General features: G+C 38.5%; 1 long non-coding RNA gene across 6 annotated transcripts in view; it reads left to right on the top strand.

The window, feature by feature from the left end:
- Nucleotides 1-1,437: 1,437 nt before the first annotated feature.
- The window catches only part of LOC110221777 (uncharacterized), a 214,606-nt gene continuing 191,637 nt past the window's right edge, over nt 1,438-24,406 (top strand). For 4 of the 6 annotated variants that reach the window (XR_013482873.1, XR_013482874.1, XR_013482878.1 and 1 more), the window contains exon 1: nt 1,438-2,127. This is a non-coding gene — a long non-coding RNA (uncharacterized LOC110221777). The remainder of the gene's footprint in view (nt 2,128-24,406) is intronic. The other 2 variants (XR_002328240.2, XR_013482883.1) reach the window with 2 other exon arrangements.

Consider the following 24,406-nt stretch of genomic DNA (forward strand, 5'->3'; position numbering starts at 1 on the left):
TTGTAGATGATCAGCGTTCGCAGGAAGATTCCATCCTTATTGTCAGAAAAACATATTGACTCAACTGTTGGTCAACAGGTAAGAACAAGTAGTCCTTCAACATGACAATCCTTTATTGATATAAAACAATTCTGGGCAAGGCTCCATCTTGAAAACACTGTAGCAAAGTCCTGGAACTCAGAGTAAACAACACACCATCAGGAACTCAAGAAAGGAAAACACTATCATAGTGCTCAAATACAAAAACAAAGTAGAGGACTCCTCTTCCCCTTCTTCCTTTTTCTCCTTCTTCCCCCTCCTTTCCTTTCTCCCTCCCTTCTTTCCTCATTCTCTCTTCCCTCCTTTCCTCCCTCTCTCCTTTCCTTTTTTCCTTCTTTCTTTCTTTCTTTCTTTCTTTCTTTCTTTCTTTCTTTCTTTCTTTCTTTCTTTCTTTCTTTCTTTCTTTCCTTCTTTCTTTCCTTCCTTCCTTCCTCTCTTTCTCTTTCTTATTTTCTCTTTCATTCTTTCCATATCCTCAGTTCCCTCCTTCCCTCTTATTCCTCTTTCTTTTCTTTATTCCCTCTTTTTTCTGCCTGCATCCCTTCTTCCCTCTTTCTTTCTTTCTTTCCTCTTTCTCTTCTTTTTTTTTTCCCCGAGGATTTTTTTTTTGGTAAGGTGATTGGGGTTAGGTGACTTGCCCAGGGTCACACAGCTAGTAAGTATAAAGTGTCTGAGGCTGGATTTGAACTCAGGTCCTCCTGACTCCAAGGTCTGAGCTCTATCTAATTCACTGTGCCACCTAGCTGCCCCTCTTTCTCTTCTTTCACTCCATATCCTTTCTCTCTTCCTTCCCTCTTCTCCCATCCTTCGCTCCCTTTTCTTTCTTTGATTCTTTTCTCCCTCTCTTTCCTCTTTTTATTTCTTCATTTTTTGCTCCATATTTTCTCTTCCTCTCTTCTTTTTCTTTCTTTTCTTTCCTTTATTCTCCCACATATTCCCTCTCCTCTCCCTTTCCCTTCCTCCTCTCTTTTCTTCTTCAATGATCAAAACAATACCTTTTTATTTAGAACCAATGTATTTAAGCAGACAAACCATATCTATCAAGTTCAAACAATACAGGAAATGTAATAATTCTTTGGGGAAAAAAAAGATTTGCAGGGATTCCTGAGTGTCATCGATAGCCCTGCCCTGGCCTAGTTATGAGGCTACTAATAAGGACATCATGGAATAACTCCACTTAGACCTCTGGGCAAAATCTGACTTTCCAACTCAGGAATATGATGTCTCTATCTACTGCATTTCACCCAGTTCCAGACAGTCAGACATCAGAGTAGGACAGAAAAAACTCAGATAATCCCTGATTTTGCTTATGTTTTTCTTTCACTTTCCCCAAATAAGAGTTACTTTCAAACAGAGAGTTTAATTGACCTGATTGTGAAATTTCTCCAATACAACCAGAAGTAGCAGGTTCAAAGAATTTGTGGTTTGGGGGTAATTGATGCGCACAGAATCACCTCAAGGGCAGGACCCCAGTGGAATCTTACAAGAGATGAAAAAGAAAGAAAGGTCTTAGTCACTTTTCACAGGCCAGGTCAAAGAAGAACTCTTCCTTTCTTCAAGCTGTTTATCGGGAATATCCCTCTACCTTCCTCAAGCATTCATACTAATTGCAAACACCGAGGTAGTTTTCACAAGGAATTAGAAACCAGAAGAGAAAGGGAGGAGTAGCAGGATGAAAAGGGAACTTTAGGGGAAGAAAAGTACACTCTGTGATGGAGGGGAATGAAGAGAATCAGGTCACTGACTCTGAGCCAGGAAAATTCATAGGAGAGGGAAGTAAAGCAGCACAAATATTTCATGTGAACATTGCCAGGATTTTAATGTGGGACCAGAAGAAAGTTCTCTCTTCTCCCTTTCGGAAACTGGCTGTGGGCTGGAAAGATTGCTAGGCATGCCGATGTCATTTCCGTGTTTTTGTCAAACTTCTTCAGCAGATTACATGTGCTGTCATGTATGAACTGCCCTCTGAAGCATGAGAACCAGGGAACAACTGTAATCCAGACCATGGGAAATCCTTGTTTCAAATGCACTGCAGAGATCAGACGACCGGGAGATTAAGTTTTGACTGGAGCTCCAGCCTTAAATAAGGCAAGTTTGACCTGTGGAGGTTTATTTTTCTCCTTAGACATACTTATATTAGAGTCTAAGGTCTGAGTGCTTGGTGACTGCCTACCAATGAATACTTTCTGAATTTTGTTTATAGTTAAGATTGAAAGTACTGGCAAAAGGATTGCAGGTGAGTAGGCAGAAGCTTAGGTTCAATTTTCCTGAGCACAACTAGGTGTAGACATACATGTCAGCATCAGTTAGAACAAGGATGATGTTGATGGTAATGATAGGGCTGACTTTTTTTACTCTGTACCAGCTCATACAAGTCTTCTCAGAGAGTGCTGAACTTGGAACCACGAAGACATGGGTTTGATTTCTGACTAGACTCTTACTAGCTGTATGACTCTGGGCAAGTCATTTCACTCTGTTTACCTCAGTTTCCTCATCTGTAAAATCAGGAGGTTGGCCTCAATGACCTCTAGGATCCTTCTAATTCTAAATGTTGTGTTCCATGTTTTTTCTGAATCTCTTATCACATATTTTTACACAATAATAATATTGGACTTCAATCAATCTCAAATTGATAAAGCCTAGTTTTTTGTTGCTAGGAAGAGTGCTACTCATGAATATCTTGCATATATATGTATACACACACACACACACACACACCCGTGTGAATGGTTAGATCAGGGGTGGGGAACCTGGGGCCTCGAGGCCACATGTGGCCTTCTAGGTCCTTGGGTGTGGCTTTTTTTTTTTTTTTTTGGTGAGGCAATTGGGGTTAAGTGCCTTGTCCAGGGTCACACAGCTAGTAAGGGTGAGGTGTTTAGTCTGAGGTCAGATTTGAACTCAGGTCCTCCTGACTTCAGGGCCAGTGCTCAATCTACTGCACCACCTAGCTGCCCCCTAAAATAGGGGAACTAATACTTGACAATTAACAAGGCATTGTTTTTTTTAATTTAAATTTTTTTAGACAATTTGGGTTAAGTGACTTACCCAGGGCCACACAGCTAGTGTAAAGTATTTTGTCTGAGGCTGGATTTGAACTCAGGTCCTCCTGACTTCAGGGCCAGTGCTGTATCCACTGCACCATCTAGCTGCTCCGGGTGTAGCCTTTTCACTAAATCCAAACTTCATAGAACAAATCCCCTTTAATAAAAGGATTTGCTCTGTAAAAATTGGACTCAGTCAAAAGGCCACACCCAAGAACCTAGAAAGCCACATGTGGCTTCAAGGCCACAGGTTCCCCGCTCCTGAATTAGATGTATAGACTATACAGGGCAGCTAGGTGGCACAATGAATAGAGTAATGGGTCTGGTGTTCAGAAGACTTGAGTTCAAATTCAGCCTCAGACATTTACTAGCTGTGTGATCCTGGGTGAGTCATTTAACCTTGTTCACTTCAGTTTCCTTATCTGTCCAATGAGCTGGAGAAGGAAATGGCAAACCACATGAGTATCTTTGCCAAGAAAACCCCAAATGGGGTCACAAAGAGTCAGGTATGAATGAAAAATGACTCAATAACAACAACAAATAGACTGTATAGATGTATAAATATATAGAAAGGTTAAATATATATGTATCAATATATAGCATATTACAGTACTACATATGATACATATGACTATGTGTGAATATATTATATAATAATGTAAATATTATTTCTATTTATTTTAGATAATTTATATGCATATGAGCTCATGTGTATATGTATATATAGTGTATATATACATATATAAATATACATACACATACACACACACACACACACACACACACACACACATATATATATCTTTTCTTTCTGTCATAGACTTGTAGACTTGCTTGGGATATATGTCTAGAAGTGAACTTCTGGGTCAATGGTTTACTCATTTTTCTCACATAGCAGTCTTCCTATTTGACTCAGAAAAATGCATTATACAGCAAAATGAGTATGTCAGTTCACACCAGCTTTAATAAATAGTTATGACAGTTACATGTATATTATGCATTTGTGATATAATGAACAAGACTGCTAGCTTGTGTGCACCAAGTTTTTCAGCTGTCCTGAAGAAGTGAGATACAACTGGAAATGATGTTAGCTTTCAAATGACTAAGGCTTATTTAGGGCCTCAGTTTTTTGTTTTTTGTTTTTTTAATCTGTTAAATTAAGGGTTGGACTACTGGTCCCTCCCAGCTTTTTCTCTATAATTCTAGGTGCTAGGGATACAAAAACCAAAAAAAACCCCAATCCTTATCTTAAAAGAATTTACATTTTATCATGAGAAAACAATATGTATGGACACATATAAGCAAATATAAAATATAAACATAGTAATCACAAAGCTATTTTTTGGTAGGAAAGGGCATTAGCAGTGGGAAGCAGGGTAAGAGCTAGAGGTAAAGAGGCAGAGATGAGGAGAGACTATATTCCAAGCATGGGATTCTTCCCATGCAAAGTCACAGGGACAGGTGATGTATTATGCAGAACAGAAAACAGGTCAGTTTGGCTAGAAGATAGAGATTGTGGAAAGGGATGATGTGTTTATTCAGTCAACAGAAGTAGACTGGAGTCAGGTTGTGAAAGATCTTAAAGGCCAAACTGAGGAGTTATTGTTTTATTTAAAGTCTAATAGGGAGCAACTGAAGCTTCCTATTTCTTGTGTTTCCATTTCAAAGTGTCTTTAAGTTCTAATTTTTTCATTAGGAATATTTTGAAATCTTCTATGTAATTAAAGGTTAATTTATCTCCTGTAGGATTATACTCAGCTTTTCTGGAAAGGTTACTCTTGACTATAAGCCTTTATCTTTTGCTTTTTGAAATACCGTATTTCAAGATCTCTTCTTTTAGGTGGTAGCTTTAAAGTCTTGTATGATACTAACAGTAGTTTCTTGGTAACAAAAGAGTTTAGTTTCTTTTGGCTGTTTACAAGAGTTTTTCTTTGCTGTAGAAGCTAAGGATTTTGTCTATTATCTTCCTGGGAGTTTTCATTTCTTTTCTTTCTTTCATTCTTTCTTTTTCTTCCTTTTTCATCAGGGAAATATTAGATACTTTCCATTTTATTTTTATTTTTACTTTGTCTTCTTTTTCTAGGAAATCTGTACACTTTTCATTTATGTTTTCCTAAAATATGATATTGAAGTTATGATTTTTTTCACCACAATTTTCAGAGAATATAATGTTCCTCACATCTTTTCAGATTAGTTGTTTTGATAATATATATTTTACATTATATTCTTTTTTTCCAATCTTTTAATTGTATTCTAATATTTCTTTTTGTTCCAGGGAGTTATTGTTTTATGTTTGGTTCATTCCAATTTTCAAGGAGTTCAATTCTTAAGTAGAGTTTATCACCATCCATTCTAGGTTATTAATTCTTCTTGGATGATATGTGTGGCTCCTGTTTGATCTTGAGTTCAGTGGCTAAAACTAAGACTAATCTTTAACTTCTTTGGGGATTGTTTGACCTTGTTTTCTGTTGTGGTTCAGGCCCAGGCTGGCTGGATGCCGGCTTAGGTTCATACTGCTTAGATGCTGGTTTAAGTCAGTCTCTTGACACATATAGGGCCTCTGAGCTACCTTATACTAGGTCTGGGTGTTAGTCTACACCTATCTCCTGTTGGTTATCCATGCTATTCTGTCCCTCTATCTTGTGCAACTGGACTGTTTCACCTTATGCTTCCTCAGGATTCTGAAAATATTTTAATATAGTCCTGGACTGGCTCAAGAAATTTATAGTAGATTATCTTTGTTTTACCTTTTAATTATTCCTTCTGGCACATTTTCAGAGCTTTACAAGGGGTCTTTATAAGGGATCTGGATACCTCTAGCTCCTAATGTTCTACCATTTCCCATGATGCCTTTTAATGAAGCTGCTTCAGCAGAGGAGTGATATAGTCAGGCCTGTTTCAGGAAAATCATTTTGGTATCTCTGCAGATGAGAAGACCTAAAGATACACTAAGAAGTGAGTCGGTATGTACCATCCCACATGAATAGGAGCACTTGTATCATATGGCCCCACACTCTGAAATACTTCCAGGGTCAGCATACCCTACTGCTTGGGTGGCTGCTCTAATCAATGTCACCATGGAGTTTGGGTTACAAGTTACTAATTAGAAACAGCTTAGTTTTACCAGTTCAGTGCCAAGTTATTGGGAAGCATTTTGTCCCTAGAAGTCCTAGGACAATGGCAGGATTGATAAGAACATAAGAGTATGTCTGCTCAGAGTGGTGGCAAATTTAAAAATATAATGAAGCCATTTATTGATTTAATGAAGCCACTTCCTCCTTGGTGATCAAAAGTCCTTCAAATGTATACTATCGCCCAAATTGCTATTACTTCATCATCATCACCATCATAATTGTTATTTTTGCCATGAAATGGATAAAATGGATATCTGATAGGTAACATGGAGTAACGGATGGAATACTTAACTTAGAGTCAGAAATACATAGATTCAAATCCTGCCTGAGCGACTTACTAGCTGTGTGGCCCTAAGTAAGCCTTTAACTTCTTTGAGACTCAGTTCCTCATCTGTAAAATGAGGGCTATGAACTAGATGACCTTTAAGGGTCCTTCTTGTTCCAAATCTTTGCTTCTATGATTGGTTAGTCAATGTTCTCACATCACTTTACCCTTTCTAATATTGTGCCCTTCTCCCTTCTTCCTTGCCCCCACACATCATTTTCTAACTTGGCCAATTTCTTCATGTTAGCCATTTTGTTTGAGTCTTGATATTTCCCTGGCTTTCCATTCCCAAGTGATAAGGAAGTCATGTATCTATTCTGTATAATTTTTTTCTAACTTTTAATGGCATGTTATTATTTTTATAATATTCCCAGGGCACTAGACCTTTTTTTTGTCATATTTTCTAGTGAGCTCCCCCTCACAAGAGGTCACCAGATAGGCTAGATGGCCACTTTTGAGGATATTGGAGAGAGTATTCAGATTGAAAGCAAGAGTTGGACTCCCAGGTCTGAGATTCCATGAAATTGTTCAATCGACCAATCAATGATTTATTATTCTTCCCTCCCTCTCAAACTACCTTGGATTTCATTAGTTGGTATTTATTCTCTTTTGAGAGTAGGAACTATTTCATACTTTATGTTTGTATCCCTAGCACATAGCGCAAGACCAGCTGACATATAGTAGGTGCTTAATAAATGCTTATTGGTTGATTGCCAGGTACCAGAAAATGGAGATACGGAGACAAAAATGAAATAGTCCTTGAAGTTCCTGAGCTTAAGATGTTTATATTCCTGTACTATGTAGTTCCTATATTCCCTTACCTTCTCTGTCTTGGAAACATCTGGAATCATCCTTAGGCTCTGGAACTTCTAACCTCTGCTTTACCTCCAACTCTTTCATCATACTTTATAGTTCCTAGTTCCTCATTTCCCAGGAACATATGCAGTTGTGATTACAATGTATTTCTGTGATTTAATTATAATATTGGCAATGCCCATCATTTTGCTGATACAGCATATATTTTGTGAGCACACAATAATAGGACAAAGAGAAGGAGTGTGCTTTTAGGCTAGCAAGTTGTTTCTCTTTCTTATTTTTAAATTAATTTTTAGCTTAACAAACATAAAATATTTCATTCTACCTTTTGTTGTTGTTCAGTCATTTTTCAGTCATGTCTAACTCTTCATGGTCCCATTCTGGGGTTTTCTTGGCAAAGATACTGGAGTGGTTTGCTATTTGTTTCTCTAGCTCATTTTACAGATGAAGAAACTGAGGCAAACAGGGTTAGCAAAGGGTCACACAGGTAGTAAGTGTCTGAGGTCAGATTTGAACTCAGGATGATGAGTCTTCCTGAAAATCACCCATACACAAAATTACTAAATTACTTTTAATAATACTACAGATTTTGTCATGATTCTTTCAGTGTATTGGGAAAAAGCTCGTCAGGACCAAGAGAAATGAATTCATTTAGGACAAGGAGGTAATGTCTTTTAATGCCTCCTATATTATCTTGGGTCTTAAGTTATCAACATCATATCTTGTCCTACTTCAATGCTTCAGTGAATTTCTGTTTTCATTGTTAGGTTCTCTTTTCATGCCTTATAATCTTTTGTGACTCTTGCCTATGTTTGATCCAAAAGTCATCCATTAAAGGTCCATCCAATGTGATAGAGGCCTTCTTCTAAGTCTTTTTAAAATATTATCTGAGTACTGGTACATTCTAGTCCACTTTTTTCTACTTTTCCATCCCTTGGATGTTATCTTTTACACTAGTTTTTGTTTACACATCAAAAGTGGCATCTCCCTACACTCATCATACATCTCTCCATTTTTCTTTGGTTGATTCATAATTTTGATTCTTTTAAAATTATGGTATTTCATGATTCATAGCTACAAAGCAAAGAAAAATATCGTTATTAAAAAGAGGTATTTTTTGCTTCTAGAAGCAACCTGGAATTGTTGAAAGTGCTGCATAAGTTCTCAAAAGGGATATAGACCATCTTCTTCTATTGTACAACTCTAAGTCAAGTTTATTTCTTTCTTTTATTAATTTATTTTGAATTATTAACAATCACTTGCATAAGCTTTTGAGTTTAAAACTTTTCTCCCCTTCCTTTCCCACCTCTCTCCCCAAGACGGCACGCAATCTGATATAGGTTATACATGTATATTCCTATTAAACATATTTTCACATTAGTTATGTTGTAAGTAAGAATTAGAACCAATAGGAGGAACCACCAGAGAGAGGAAACAAAACACAATAGAAGAAAAAAAAATAACAAATAGTATGCTTCAATCTGCATTCAAACTGTATAGTTCTTCCTTCTTTGTGGATAGCATTTTCTATCACGAGGCCTTTGGAGATGTCTTAGATCCTTGTATTGCTGAGAAGGGCTAAGTCTATCAACATTAGTCATCACACAACATCACTGTTACTGTGTACAACATTCTCCTGGTTCTGCTCACTTCACTCAGCATCAGACAATTCAAGTCTTTCCAGGTTTTTCTGAAGTCAGCCTGTTCATCATTTCTTATAGCACAATAGTATTCCATTACATTCATACACCATAGCTCGTTCAGCCATTCCCCAAGAGATGGGCATCCCCTCAATTTCCAATTCTTTGCACCACAAAAAAGAGCTGCTATAAATATTTTTGTACATGTGGGTCCTTTTCCCATTTGTATGATCTCTTCAGGATATAGCCGTAAAAGTGCTATTGCTGGGTCAAAGGGAATCAAATTTATTTTCTACTTGCATATATCTGTTTATGTATTTGCAAATACATGTTTGTTGAATGAATGAATGTGACCATATTTGTTCTAGATTTTCTAATATTGGGATGATTCTCCCTGATGAAAACAGGAGTTGGGTGGCTTTGATCTTTTTGGTTATGGTTGTCTATTGACTAGTGTCTTCCCTCTGTTGATTGTCTCTCTTCTCTTCTGCATATTTCTTGTTTGACTATAGTCATTTGCATATATTTGCATCTGTCCCCCATTAGACTGTGAGCTCCTTGAGAACAGGGACTATCTTTTGCCATTCTTCCTATCACTAGTGCTTAGCAGAGTGCCTGGCACATAGTATTTGCTTAATAAATACTTGTTATTGTTATTGTTTAAGCTACTTGATTGAAATAGGGATCTTTTCTTCTTCTCATTGTTACTTTAAATGGATCTAAAAAGAGAAAAGGCTATTTGTTGTCCAGGGATGAAGGCTACTGATTAAACACTAACTTGAAATGGTTTTTTTGAATTCAAGGACATTTCAATGACCACTTATATCTCCCCTAAACAGATCTAGATTAGCTCTGGGCATAGATCAGCCAAATGTCAGATGAGGGCTTAAAAGCTCTCCTTACCTCTTAACTCCTAGAAATACAGGGTTTCTCCAAGGCCGCCAAAATTTTCCTTTCCAATAAACTTATCATCAGATCATACATTTAGAGCAAGATGGGACCATCGGAAGCCATTGAGGCCAACCTCTCATTTATACAAGTGAAAAAACTAATCCTGGGAAAGGTTAGATGACTTGCCCAGAGTCACACAGCTAGCATCTGAGGCAAGATTGTAATTCATATATGTTCTTGACTCCAAGCCCAGCATTCCATCCTTCACATCACCTACTTGTCTCTTAATCATTGTTTGTTGATTGGACTAAAGGCAGTACCCACCATTGCCAGTGCTAAAGAGAGAGTGAATTTAAAGGACTTTTGATGAGTGAATATAGAAACTTTTGTCTGCTTGATTTTCCAACCAGGCCACTGAGTGAAGATATGTAATTTCTAATAGAATCAAAAGATCACAGATTATAGATTTAAAATTGGAAGGGAACCCATTTTAATTAACTCTACCTAACTATATCTAACTCTACTTTGCAGGTTAGAAAACCGAGTCCCAGAAAGAGAGAAGTCACTTGACTAGGATCATGTAAGCGATAGAGCAGGAATTCAAACATAGGTCCTCTAGATATGAATCCAGCTCTCTCATCCTTATACCACATGTAATAAAGGACCTAAATAATCTGCCATTCAAGAGCAGATGGGGAGAGGAGTGGTATGCCAGGGAAGCCTTGACAAAGTATCCAGCCTATATGGGTTTGCTTTAAATGCCAGGATTTTGAGTCCCACCCAGGCCTTCCCTGTCCATTAACAACAAATGGATTATATTCATGGTTCCAATTTGCAAACAGACTGTCACTAAGTGGTTTCCTTCATTCGAGGGAATGGAGCTCATCAGGCTGATGAAATATACCAGTCTTTATTCGTTATGTCAATATCCACACCCTCAATCCCCATCCCTACTCTCCTGTCCTATTTTTTTTTAAAGTACATTGTCATTGAAAGCTCTTGACTTCTCAAATCAGGAGATAGGAGCACCAGCCCTCCCTTTGACAGTAGCCTCCCCACATTCCTTACCTATGAGCTTGTGTCAATTTGGGCCCTGTTGTCCAAACCTTAGTATAAGTTGGTTCAATGTTCTATCAGTCTTGTAAATTTTAGGGGAAAACAAGGCGACTGCTTCAAAGTCAACAAGTGACTAATAAAATCTTTCTGCCCACTCCTTTTTTAATGTCACTTCTGGAGCTCCAGAATGGGGACCATCTGGTTCCAGTGCTTACTTTGACATCAACAGAGGGTCTGGATAAAAATCATATTGCTGAGAGAATGGCAGTGAAGATGCCCAGCTCCTCAATGAGGGAAAATGGAGAGCGATAACAGTGAGAATAATTTCTCTGCATGAGTTGCTTTCAAAATGATTTCGCAATCATTAACTCACTTGGGTCACAACAACCTTGCATGGCTGGTTTTGCCTGGATATTGTGCCCAGATAGAGGAGGGGTAGGGATGGTGGTGATGAGGGTTCTAGACTAAGTCTGGGCTAGATCAGTTCATGCTGGCAGGGAGAATAGGAGTGAAAAGTAACAGCAAACCCAACCGTGGATTTGTGACGATCCAGGGGAGGGAATATGGGTGAAAAGGGCTGAGTAAGGAGCATCTAATGATGGATCCAATTAGTCAAGCAAAGGTCCCAGAAAGGAAACAGGAGGGGTGCTAATATTATAATCAAAAGACCTGGGTTCAAATTGTCTTTGGACCTCTGTTTCCTTACCTGTAAAACAAGACAATTATACTAAATGACTTCCAAGGTGCTTTCCGGCTATAAGTCTATGATCCTCTGAAGCATGGGAATTCAGCAGGGTCTTGGAGGGATTCTGGGACCCAGAAGCGGGTAGTGTTTTGGTCCTTCTCCAAGCACTTTGAGCTGCTGACTTTTTAAAACTGTTCTGCCTACATTGCACTGATCTGCTGCCAAGATACAACTGGCATTGGCAGATGGTACAAGGATGGCTCCCCTTCCCTTATTTTGGGATGAGATCTGTTATTTTATTGGTGTAGGAAACTCCCCTTGGGGAAACTCGCTTTACCAATGCAGATCAGCACCTGCTTTTCAATTGAAGAGTCTTAACAGAGTTTCCCAGGGTTCTGAGAGGTTAAGTGACAATCCTGGGGTTGTAAAGACTTTATATCTTAAAAGCAATACTTCAACCCAGGTCTGCTGTATGGATTCTGAGCAAGCTGCCACTTTCAGTCCCATTAAAAAAATACTTTTTAAAAAATGTGATCTTATTCTTTTCAATGAATAAACATTTATTTTTTTCATCCTCTCATCTCCCTACCCACCCTCCCTCTAAGGGGAAAACAAAGGAAAACAAAAGCTTTGTAAATAAATATGCACAGTCAGGAAAATTTTATTATCCATGTAGTATACATGTGTGTGTGCATACACACATGTACATGTAGCTATACATGGGTGTACACATATATACATGTATTGTAAACATAGCTACACACAATACAAATATATATATATATATACATGCATTATATGTGCATGTATATATGTAAGTATTGAAGTTTAAAATTGCACCAGGACTTTTATATATTGTGTTGCATTTACTCTTATATTACATTGTTACATTGTATCATATATCATATTGTATTATATTCTATCACATCATTGCTATATTATGTTACATTAAATTTGCATATCCATGTGTTTATATACATGCATGTTGCTGTTGAGTAGTTTTCAATCATCCGTATGTGAAGGGCAGATAAGTGGCACAGTGGATAGAGTGCTGGGCCTGAAGTCACGAAGACTCATCTTGGGGGCAGTTAGGTGGCATAGTGGATAGTCAGGAAGACCTGAGTTCAAATGTGGTCTCAAAACAAACACTTGGCACTCACTAGCTGTGTGACCATGGGCAAGTCACTTAACCCCAATTGCCTTAAAAAAAGAAGAAGAAGAAGAAGACTCATCTTCATGAGTTCAAATCCAGCCTCAGACATTTACTAGCTGTGTGACCCTGGGCAAGTCACTTAATCCTGTTCAATGAACTTCAATGAGTTTGGAGATGAACTACATCTAGGAGTATATATGAAGGGACAGATGGGATGGTATTGCCTCTGTTAGCTAGCTTTTAAAAATCACAGAGAATGGAAAAGATGCTTCATAATTGGAGCTGGGCAACTGTTGTCTCCATTTTCCAACATATTCTTCAAACTCAAGGTCTATGAGTTTAACTCCCAGATCCTGGCAAAATTCCAAAATTCATTATTAAAGGGATGGTTTGTGAGCATTTAAAAATGGAAGTACCAATCACTAAGAGCTAGCATGGCTCCATTAAGGACAAGTAAAGCCAGACTACCTCCTTTCCTTTTGTAACAGGGTCACAAAGCTGGAGATCATAGACAAGCTTAGAATTCTATAGGGTATTTGAGAAGTTCTCTCCTAATATCTATGTGGATAAGAAGGGAAAACATGGGCTAGATGATCATAAAATTAGTAAGATTCAGAGGTGTTTGAATACTTAGACTTAAAGAGTTGGGAAGGGGAGGGTGAGAATAAGCCCACTATTGTTTCAAATGTTTTTAACAAATGTTACCTCTTTTGATCTTCACAACAACCCTGTGAGGTGGCTGCTACTATTGTTATTCTCATTTTACTGTTGAGGAAACTGAGGCAAATAGAGGCTAAATGACTTGTACAGTAAAAGTATCTGAGGCCAGATATGACCCCAAGTCTTCTTGATTCGAGACCCAGTGCTCTATCCACTGCACCACCCAGCTGCAGAACTCTGCTTAATGAATCAATGTCAGACATCTTTGCTCACTCGTCAGGCCAACCCTACTTCCAATAAAAATCACAAGAACCTTAACAATAGCAGAATTCCTGCCAGCTGTCTTAGATTCTGTTGTTACTGGAAAGTGGGATATTCTACTCAATTCTTTTAACATTCACACTTAGCTGCACTGCTAAGTGGAGCACCCAGCTGCACCCACCTGTAGGTTCAATCCACTTCAAAAGCTAGGACTTCCAATGACACAGGGCAGGGGGAATATAAGAAGTACTAAGCTAGTACCTCAGTGACTCATTGGCAAGCCAGCCTAGTTTCTGATCTTGCCCAGACATTGTACCTTGGCCCCATTACCTAGATAATCACCTTATTCTTTTGTGATTAAACCAACCCCTACCTTGTTCCTAAATCTCAGTCTCCAGGCCCCATCTTATCCCCTTATACCTAAGACCTACCCTTGGTGTCCTACCTGTGTATTATTTTTTAAAAACTAAATTTCATTTTTAATTAGTCCGTATTTATCTTCTTTCCCTCCCACTTGCCCACAATTGAACAACAACAGAAAGAAGAAATAGAAATCCCTTATAACAGATATGAAGAGCTAAACAAGAAAAACTCATGGATCTCACTCAATGATATGAAAGGTCCCCTGTAGTTAGAAGTTAGCATCTTGTGTTTTACCTGGAGAAGAGAAGGTGAAATCTACGGATGTCCAAGTATTGGATGGGTTTTAATAGGGAAGAGGAAAGAGGCTTGCTATGTTTGGTCCCAAAAGGGAGAGCTAGGAACACTTGATGGATGTTCCAAAAGGCAGGTTAAGTGAAGACGAACAGAAAAACTAGAGGTGTCCAATGTGGAAGGAGCTGCTTCAGCATGTGAAGCGCCCATCACCCTTGGAAGTCTTTAGATGAAAACCAAATAACTTCCTGTGGAGGATGTTGTTGGACAGGTTTCCTGCTCAAGTATGGGTGGGAATGGATGACTTCTGAGGGCCCTTCCTAATCTGATGCTCTGCTAGACTTCCCTCTTGCTAACTTCCTGTCTAGAGCTCTGGGTATACTGCTTGCTGCTGGACCCACCTGATGCTACGTTCTAAACAATTCCCACTTCAGTTCTTTATAGCATACGAAACATGGCAACTGTGAACTAAATAATGAAAGAATTCTTATACCCATCATACAGGCAACAAAGTTGAGTCTCCTGTGCCCTAGTTAACCAACCTAACTGTTAGAAGTAGGACTCAAGCCTACTCCTACTCCAGAATCCAGTAGTCTTTGTACTCTATCATACCAGGGAACAAAGCAGAGGTTGATCACTTCCAGTTGCTTGCTTTGTGACCACCTTATTCCGTATGTCCTCTTTCTTGGACTTCTCCCGTACTCTAAAGAATGTATTTCCTCTTCTCCTGTACCCCACCTAGGGCATCAGCCTAGTTTCAGCCACCTCCCAGTTCCATTGACTGAGCCCTAGTGGGAAAATCTGTGACTGCTTTTTATTTGGGGAAAATGAAAATGCTTTTTAGTTTTCAAAGCCAGCATCAGTCGTGAAGAACTCAAAAATATAAAGGACCAATTACCATACTGGACTGAACATGAGACAAGCTTCCATTTCAGGCAGCTTTTCAAAAGCAAATTTCTACAAATGTAATCCTGCACTCTATCATTTAAAATACTCTGTTCCCTCCCCTGGACAGAGTTAAATCAGTGAAATTGCCCCTCTTTCCCTTGGTTTTCGCCTTCTGAGGCTGGCGTGGGTACTGCTGTAATTTCAACGTAATTTTCCCCTTTAGCAACCTCTGTCTCCTACAATTTCCCTTCTGTTGTGTAACTCCTCAGAGATGATCTCTGAGCTAGTGTCTCTTCCAGAAGAAAGCAGTTAAAGAAAATTAAAGTAGTCCATTAACACCTCCCTATGCCCAATAACCTGTCCATTAAATCCCCCTTCCCCAAAGCATGTTTTGGGGGGGGGGGGTGACAATGGTTTCTGTTGATGTCCCAATTGGTCATTGGGTCATAAGAACTCTAGGGCTAGAAGGAACCTTAGAAAAAATTTAGGTAAATCTCTTCATTTTGTAAGTAAGGAAAATGAGGTTCAACAAGAGAATTTGTACCTAAATTCAGAGGCTACCAAATTCTTATCTTTCAAATCTATTAATATAATTTGGATATTTCATTTAGTATCAGTCGATGAGCACCTACAACGTATCAGGCACTGTGCTGAGCCTGGGGAATACAAAGAATGTCGAAAGACAGTCTTTGCCCTCGAGGAGCTTACAGTCTAAAAGACGTTCAAGGCAGCAAAAGGATCTTTGGAGTCAAGAAAGTCTAGGGTCAAATTCTTCTTCTGACTCATGCTAGCTACCTGGTTAGAGTGGGTAGAGTGATGGACCTGGTGTCAGGAAGGCCTGAGTTCAAGTGCTTCCTCAGACACTGACTAGTTGTGTGATCCCAGGCAAGTCATTTAGCTACTCTTGGGCTCAGTTTCCTCATCTGTCAAATGGGGATACTATGAGCAAGCACCTATCTCCCAGGGTTGTTGGGAGGCTCAAATGAGATAATATTAGTAAAGCACCTTGTAAATCTTAAAGTGTTAGCTATTATGGTTTTTAGTCTTGTGAACATTGGCAACTCACTTAACTCAGTGCCTTCAGGTAATTTTTTTCTTTACGAAGATAGAAATTTATTAAGGAACTTGTCTTTCCATAGGGCCATCAGAAAAACTAAATACAAGGAAAATGGGGCTCTGTGTTATGTATATATTACCCATATTATGACCAATTATACTCACAGATTGTTGACTATAGGGACAAGTATCAAATACTCTTTGCGTCCCAGACTAAGACCCTGTAACCAGTTTCAGAAGGGACAGTAGGTAGTTGTTAGATAGAAAGGATTGGAGGCCTTTGGATTTGGACCGGGAAGATAGAAAATCAAATCTTTGGTTAGATCTATTCTTTTTTTTTTAGAGCAATTGTGGTTAAGTGACTTGCCCAGGGTCATACAGCTAGTAAGTGTCAAATGTTTGGTCTGAGGCTAGAATTTGAACTCACATCCTCCTGACTCCAGGGTTGGTGCTCTGTCCACTGCACCACCTAGCTGCCCCCATTAGTTACAATCTTTAACTCTGATCTGTTACCTTGGGGTTAGATTTATCAAGCAAAACCAAATTTCACAAGTAAAATCAACACACAGTAGCACCATTACTAACCCATTTCTGAAAACTTTATTTAATTAACCAGGACAACATCACCAGAATAATTTCTGACACAAATTACCTTAAATTACATTTGGTTTCAAAAATAATTCCCAGATGATATAGTGGTGTTCTTCAAGAATAGATCTATCCCTGGGGACAACTGGGTGGTGCAGTGGATAGAGCACCAGGCCTGAAGTCAGGAGGACCTGAGTTCAAATCTGGCCTCAGACACATGACACTTATTAGCTGTGTGACCTTGGACAAGTCACTTAACCCCAATTGCCTCACCAAAAAAAAAAGAAAGAAAGAAAGAAAAAAAAAAGATTGTAACTAATAGCCTGAGTTGATTTTTGTCTCTCTACCAGGTAACTTTCCAAGAAGGTAAATTGTGAATGAATTACTGATGTGCATTGGTGGAGGGAATTTCCAACTTTGGAGTTCCTCATAAGAATTCCTTTCCCCCCAGTTATTTAATGTCCTTTTAGACAAACACATACATGTATACTCCATAAATATAAAACTTTTCTGAATTCATATTATTTGGCCAAAAAGTTTAAAATCACCTGGGCAGTAGCTTCCTATTGACTTCCAGCTCTGATCTAAGAAGCATCTCTGGCTTATCTAGTCAAGTTGCTGCTCTGACTTCTCCCCCTACCTCTTAGACACCCACTTTGCCACCTAATCGGGAAGTTCCTCCAGTCTTACTTTCTTTGGCTCTCTTCAGGGAATGCTTTGCACTGACTGCCAAGGTCACTGAGTATTTCCTGTTCTGAACCTGAATTAGCTGCAGAATCCAGGCTCAGAGCTACCCAGCTGCTGTTCAGGTCTGGTTTTCCAATGGAAACCAAAAACAAAGGCATTTTTTTTTTGGTAGTGGGTTGTACAGATCAAGTCAAAACACCAACCAGCTGTTTCTTGACAATGAGCTCTGTCCTTGACTGCTGGGAATTTTTGGACTTTTATCAACTCTGCTGCTTCCTTATTGCCAACATCATAGATTGCCTGAGGATGACTTGTGTCTCCACATGAATGGTTCCAGTCCAAGAAAATAAAATGTCTTGTTTATTTTTAAGTCAAGTCAACAAACATCTAGCAAGCATACACTGTATTCTGGGCTTTGTGCTAAGCACTGGGGATAAAAAGGAAGGCAAAGACATAATCCCTGCTCTCAGGGGACTTCTATACTAATGGGAGGGACAAGACACAAACAACCAGGTACATACAAGATAGCTAGCTACATATTTCTTTATCTCTAATATATACATAGAGATAATATATATTACCTATATATATATATATATATATATATATGTATACATAATCCATCATCTATCTAATATCTACCTATGTATCCATTTATCCATCTGCCAATCTATCTATCCATCTATCTATCTACCATCTTATACTTATCCATCTACCCATCTAGTTATCCATCCATTCATCTATCCATCTACTCATCCATTTACTTATCTATCATCCATCTAGCCATCCATCCATCTATCCATTCATTTATCTATTTATCCATCCATTTACCCTATCTATCATCCATCCATCCATCCATCCATCTATCTATCTTTCCATCTATCTGTCTATCCACCATCTTACACTTATCTGTCCACCCATCTAGTTATCCATCCATTCATCTATCCATATATCTATTCATCCATCCATATATCCATCCATTTATCTATTTATCCATCCATCCATCCATCCATCCATCCATCCATCCATCCATCCATCCATCTATCTATCTATCTATCTATCTATCTATCTATCTATCTATCTATCTATCTATCATCTATCTATCTATCTAACATATTGAAAGTAATCTGAAAAGGCAAGGCATTAACAACTGAGGTGCTTAGGAAAGGCCTCCTTCAAAAGGCTGAATTGGAGCCGACTCTTGAAGGAAGTCAGGCAGCCTAAGTGGTGGCATTCAAAGGGAAAGACATTCCAGATGTGGGAGACAGCAGTGCTAAGCAGCAGAGATGGATTTGGAATGGCATGTTTGCGTGGTGGGGGACTGCAAGCAAGTCAGTGTAGGTAGATCATATGGTATCTGGAGGAAAGCAAAATGTTGGATAACTTGAAAACTGGGAAGGGCCAGGTTATGATAGGCTTGAAATACCAAACAAGAGAGTTTATATTTGATCCTGCAGATTAGACACCTTGTAAATCAGTTTGTCATAGTGGATAAAGAACTGACCTCAGAGCCAGGAAGACCTGAGTTTAAGCTTTGCCTCTGACACATATTGGCTAGGTGACCCTGGGCAAGTCAATGACCCTCTCCCTTTTCTAGGTGCCTTTCTAAGACTTAAAGATAAAGAAAAGGTACCTACTTACATTGATAGAGTGAGTTCTCTATCCAGGAGATCTCTATACCAATGGAATCACAGATACAGTTCATATCCTTATATACACATATTCATTACAGCTATATACATACATCAGTATCTCCCAAGGCAAGTTATATGACTGTGGACAAGTCACTTACCTTTGCACTGTTCCAAGCAACACTCTCAGGTGACGTGATATGTTTGCATGTGAACATTTACACAGATAGACACATCTCTCTAACCAGAGATACAGGTAGATGAACACAGTTTCCCTTGTGTCAATGACTTAGACCTCAGTTTCCTCAGCCATAAAAATGGAAGTTAGACTAGGTAATTTCTAAGATCCTTGATAGCTTTAAGGTTCTCCTGAGTATGACTTATTGACACCCTAATAGAAGTCACTGACATTCCCTTACACACTACATATAGTGTGTCATTACATGTATATACATACCCATTAACTGCTTTGAGTCTCAGTTTTCACATCTGTCAATCAGAAGTTGAACATGGTGGCTTTTAAGGTACTTTCACAAAAAAAAAATGTGGGGCCCCTAGGTAGCTCAGTGAATAGAGTGCTGGGCCTGGAGACAGGAAGATCTGAGTTAAAATCTGGCCTCAGACACTTCCTAGCTGTGTGACCCTGGGCAAGTCACTTAACCCTGTTTGCCTCAGTTTCTCGTCTGTAAAATGAGCTGGAGAAGGAAATGGTAAACTACTCCAGGATTTCTGCTAAGAAAACCCCAAATGGGGTCACAAAGAGTCAGACATGATTGAAATGGATGAACAACATCTCAAAATATATGGTCCTATAACATAATGTTTATACAAATATAGATTTTCATTTTTTTTGGCCTGGATTTGTGATTTTTTTTTTGTATAGGGAACTTCCAGTAAAGAAAATACCTGTCAGTTTAGTCCAACATCTTCTGTGAAACTTACAGTCTTAGAGTTACCTGGGGACTCAGAGGTTAAGTGATTTGACATGGTCACAAAGTCAGTGACTTTGCGACTTGCAGCAAAGGCGATTCTGGAACCTGTATCTTCCTGACTTTGAGTCTGTCTCTGTCTACTGTTCAAACTCTCTGGCTTACGTGTGCAGTGTATGTAAAAGAAACCACGAAATAACTTAAATCATAAATAAAAATAATCAAAAGCACTTACTAAAAAGGAAATAAAAGGGCTTCCTCAGCTTAATGACCAATTTCAGAAAAATTCAAACTGCCATTTGTTGTACTTTGAAATGATTTTTTAAACTGAAAGAGGCATTTTTGAGCCAACACTTTTTTAAAATACAACCTAACTTATCAGCCTGGACATGAGAGACCAGAATATGATTCTCACTTTAACGAACTTCTAACCTGCTTTCCTCTTAGTGTGCCACCAATGAACCCATAAGAAACACTTACATTTTTAAACAGACCATTAAATAATTAAAAAGTATATCAAATGATATTTTGGATAATAGTTGCAAGCTAACTTTTTGAGTACTCTTTAAAATGCTTTATTAGATTTACTTTTGAAGCCAAAATGCTAATGCCAACCACATGGAAACCCAAGAAGATATTTGGCACAAAAAATAATGGATAAACTCACCACTGGCAAGAACAAAGTTTAATTAAAAAAAGCAAAATCCGTGTGAACAAGTTATATCCTATGGGAACAGGGATTGGGTATATGCTTTCTGTAGCAGAGGGAACAGGTGAATAAACTCCTTGTACCAAGACAGGTCAGCATCTTCTGTGAAATTTAGTCTTAGAGTAAACTATAGGTAACCTAGACAATCACCTACTTGGGATAATACAGCCAGTTTGTGTCAAGGGCAGGATTTGAACCCAGCATCTCTTATCTTTGAGGCTCTATCCACCACACCATCCTTCCTCTTCAATGTAAGTCTCTAACAAACATGTATCCATTTCTATAACAAATTTGTCATTACTCTTCTTAAGGCCACTTCTGTTTACACATAATATATAATATTCATTATATTTGATTTTTTTTTGTTTGTTTAAGTCATTTTCAGTGGTGTCCAACTCTTTGTGACTCCTTTTGGAGTTTTCTTGGCAAAGATGGCAGAGTGGTTTGCCATTTCCTTCTCCAGCTCATTTTACAAATGAGGAAACTGAGGCAAGCAGGGTTAAATGACTTGCCCAAAGTCACACAACTAGCAAGTATCTGAGGCTGGATTTGAATTCAGGTCTTCTGACTCCAGGGCCAGCACTCTATCTACTGCATCACCTAGACATGTGCATGGCCAGTTCCTCCTAAAACAGGACTTCCATGGATACAAAGGCTAAATTTACTTTTTTAGAGGCTAAACAAAGAGATGCATGATAATTTCAGCCTCTTACATTTTCTTTCTCCCCTGATGACTCAAGATCCTCTCAGTTATACCTGATGGAAGGTATTCTGTTTGGCATATGATTAATGATAGGAATGTTGTGTAAAGAAAATTTCTTAGGATTATAGAGTTAGGGCCAGAAAGGACCTTCGAGGTCATCAAGACCAATCCCCTCATCTTACAGTTGGGGAAATTGAGGCTCTGAGATGTTTAGGTGACTTTCCCAGGATTACACAGCCCGTAAATATCTGATGTAGATTTGGAACCCAGATCTTTTTGACTCCAGGACTAATGTTCTCTCTACGATGCCCTGTACCATTTGTATCTCTATACCACACAGTAATTCCTTCCCTGGTTAAATTATTCTTGGATAAGATTAGGTATTAGTTAAAATCCAGCACTTATTGTAATATAGATATTACCACAAACTTTGTTGTGACTGTTTTTCTCAATGTTCAAAAAATATTATGTTTTCTATTAGCATACCTTCAGTTCAAACCTACATGATAAGATCATTTTTGACTGGGTGGATATGATGGCAGGATTCCTAGAATTATACTTCAGCACTGTCCATTTTATATCTCTTTCTATTTACATTTTAATTTAAGGAATGGAGTGGTTTGCTTTTCAAAAAGGAGTCTCTACATTGAAATTGAGTCAGATAAGAGTGTGGTCAGGGGACTCAAGAAAGAATAAAGAGTTGAAGGCCTTCATAATTTTAAGTATGGAGACCAACATGATAAAGCAAAACCAGCCTTAAGAAGCTAGAGTCCATATATGCCTCAAAACAACATCACCACCCACTTGGAAAAAGAGAGTTGGGAAAGAACTGGAAACAAAGTGGGTGCCCATTGATTGGGGAGTGGCTAGACAAACTGTGGTATGTGAATTTAATAGAGTATTATTGTACTGTAATAAAAATAATAGCTATCATCGTATAGTGTGCTAAGGTTTAAAGAACATTTCCACATATTATCTCATTTGATCCTCACAATTAATCAATCAACAAGAATTTCTTAAACTCCTAATTTGTTCCCAGAACTGTGCTAGGCTCTGAGGACACAAGGATAAAGAACAAAATAATCCCTACTTACAAAGAGTTTACATTCTTTTTTTTTAAATTTTTTCAATCAACAAAGATCTGTTTTCTGTCCCTCCTACTCCACTCCTTTTGTAGAAAAAAAACCCTTATAATAATACACATAGTTAAGTAAAACAAATTCCCTCATTGGCCATATTTGTTATATATTAACATACATAATATATATTAACATACATACTTCTCTTTCTGTGCTCATAGTCCATTACCTCTCTTCAAGGAAAGCATGCTCTATCATTGATCCCTTGACTTCAGTATTAGTCTTTGCATTATCAGGATTATGAAGTCTCAAAATGTTTTGTCTTTGTCTGTTGTTATTGTGTAAGTTGTCCTCCAGATTCTGCCTATCTCATTATGTATCAGTTCACAAAATCTTCCTAGGTTTCTCTGGGAAGTTTCTCTGGACAGTTTCTGAAACTTTCCCTTTTACCATTTCTTATAACACAATAATATTCTATTACCTTTATTACATTCTGTTACATTCAAATGCCATAATTTGTTCAGCCATGATGGGCATGCCTTTCATTCCCAGCTCTTTGTCACCACAAAATGGTGACACAATGTATGTGTGTGTGTGTGTGTGTGTGTGTATGTATCTGGGTCCTTTTCAAAGAGCTTACACTAATTAGGGAGATAAGTTAATATAAATATATATAGCATAAATATGAAGTTAATGAGTACAAATATGTACAAATGATTAAATCTAAGGAATTTTTTAAAGGAGGGCATTAATAAGGGAATCAGGAAATACTTTATGTAAATTTTATGTGTTGTAAAGGAAAAGAGGAATGCTGTAAGGTGAAGGTGAAGAGGGAGTGCATTCTAGGCATCTGGTATAGCCAATACAAAGGAACAGAGAGAGGAGATGGAGTGTTGTGTGTGAAGATCAGAGAGGAGGCCTGTTTGGTTGGATTACAGAGAGCAGAGGAAGGAGGAATGTCCAAATGAGGCTGGAAAGAGTTGGGGCCAGATAGTGTAGGACTTTCAAAGTTAAACAGAAGAGTTCGTATTTTATGCTAGAGGTAATAGGAAGCCACTTGAGTTGACTGAGTAGGGACAAGGAAAACGATTTTGGCCATAGTAGGTAAGATAGACTGTAGTGGTGAGAAACATGTGGCAGGGAGTCCAATTAGGGGGCTATTGCAGTGATCTAGGTGAGAAGCGATTAGGACCTGAACTATGAGAGTGGATAGAAAGGATAAGATTTGAGAGATGTTGTAAAAGTAGAAACAGCAAGATCCAGCATGTGATTGGATAAGTGGAGAGAGAGATTGAAGGGATAAGAGGGTCATGCCTTCTACAGAAATGGGGAGATTTGTAAGAGGTGAGGGCTTCAGGGGGAAATAATGAGTTCAGCTGGGGACATGTTGTGTTTAAGATGCCTTCTGGACATCCAGTTTGAAAGACCGAATAATCTGAAGCTCAAAGAGTAGGCTGGGGATGAATATGGAGATCTGAGAGCCACATGCACTGAGGTGATAGTTAAACCCATGGACGCTGAAGAGATTACACTGAGAATGTAGAGAGAGGAGAGAGCCAAGGACAGAGCATTGGGGAACATGTACAATTAGGGGCAGTGTTACGGTTGATGAAGAGGCAAAAGAGATGAAGAAACAGCCCTGTAAGGTGGCTGTTATTGTCATCTTCATTTTACCATCAGGAAAACAGGTTGAGAAAAGCTAAGTGATTTGTCCAGGCTCATAGCTAGAAAGTATCTGAGGCAGCATTTAAACTCACTTCCTCTTGACTGTAAGTCCACTA

This window comes from Phascolarctos cinereus, unplaced genomic scaffold (genome assembly GCF_003287225.1).
Source record: "Phascolarctos cinereus isolate Bilbo 61053 unplaced genomic scaffold, phaCin_HiC Scaffold_1;HRSCAF=81, whole genome shotgun sequence".
Taxonomy (NCBI): domain Eukaryota; kingdom Metazoa; phylum Chordata; class Mammalia; order Diprotodontia; family Phascolarctidae; genus Phascolarctos; species Phascolarctos cinereus.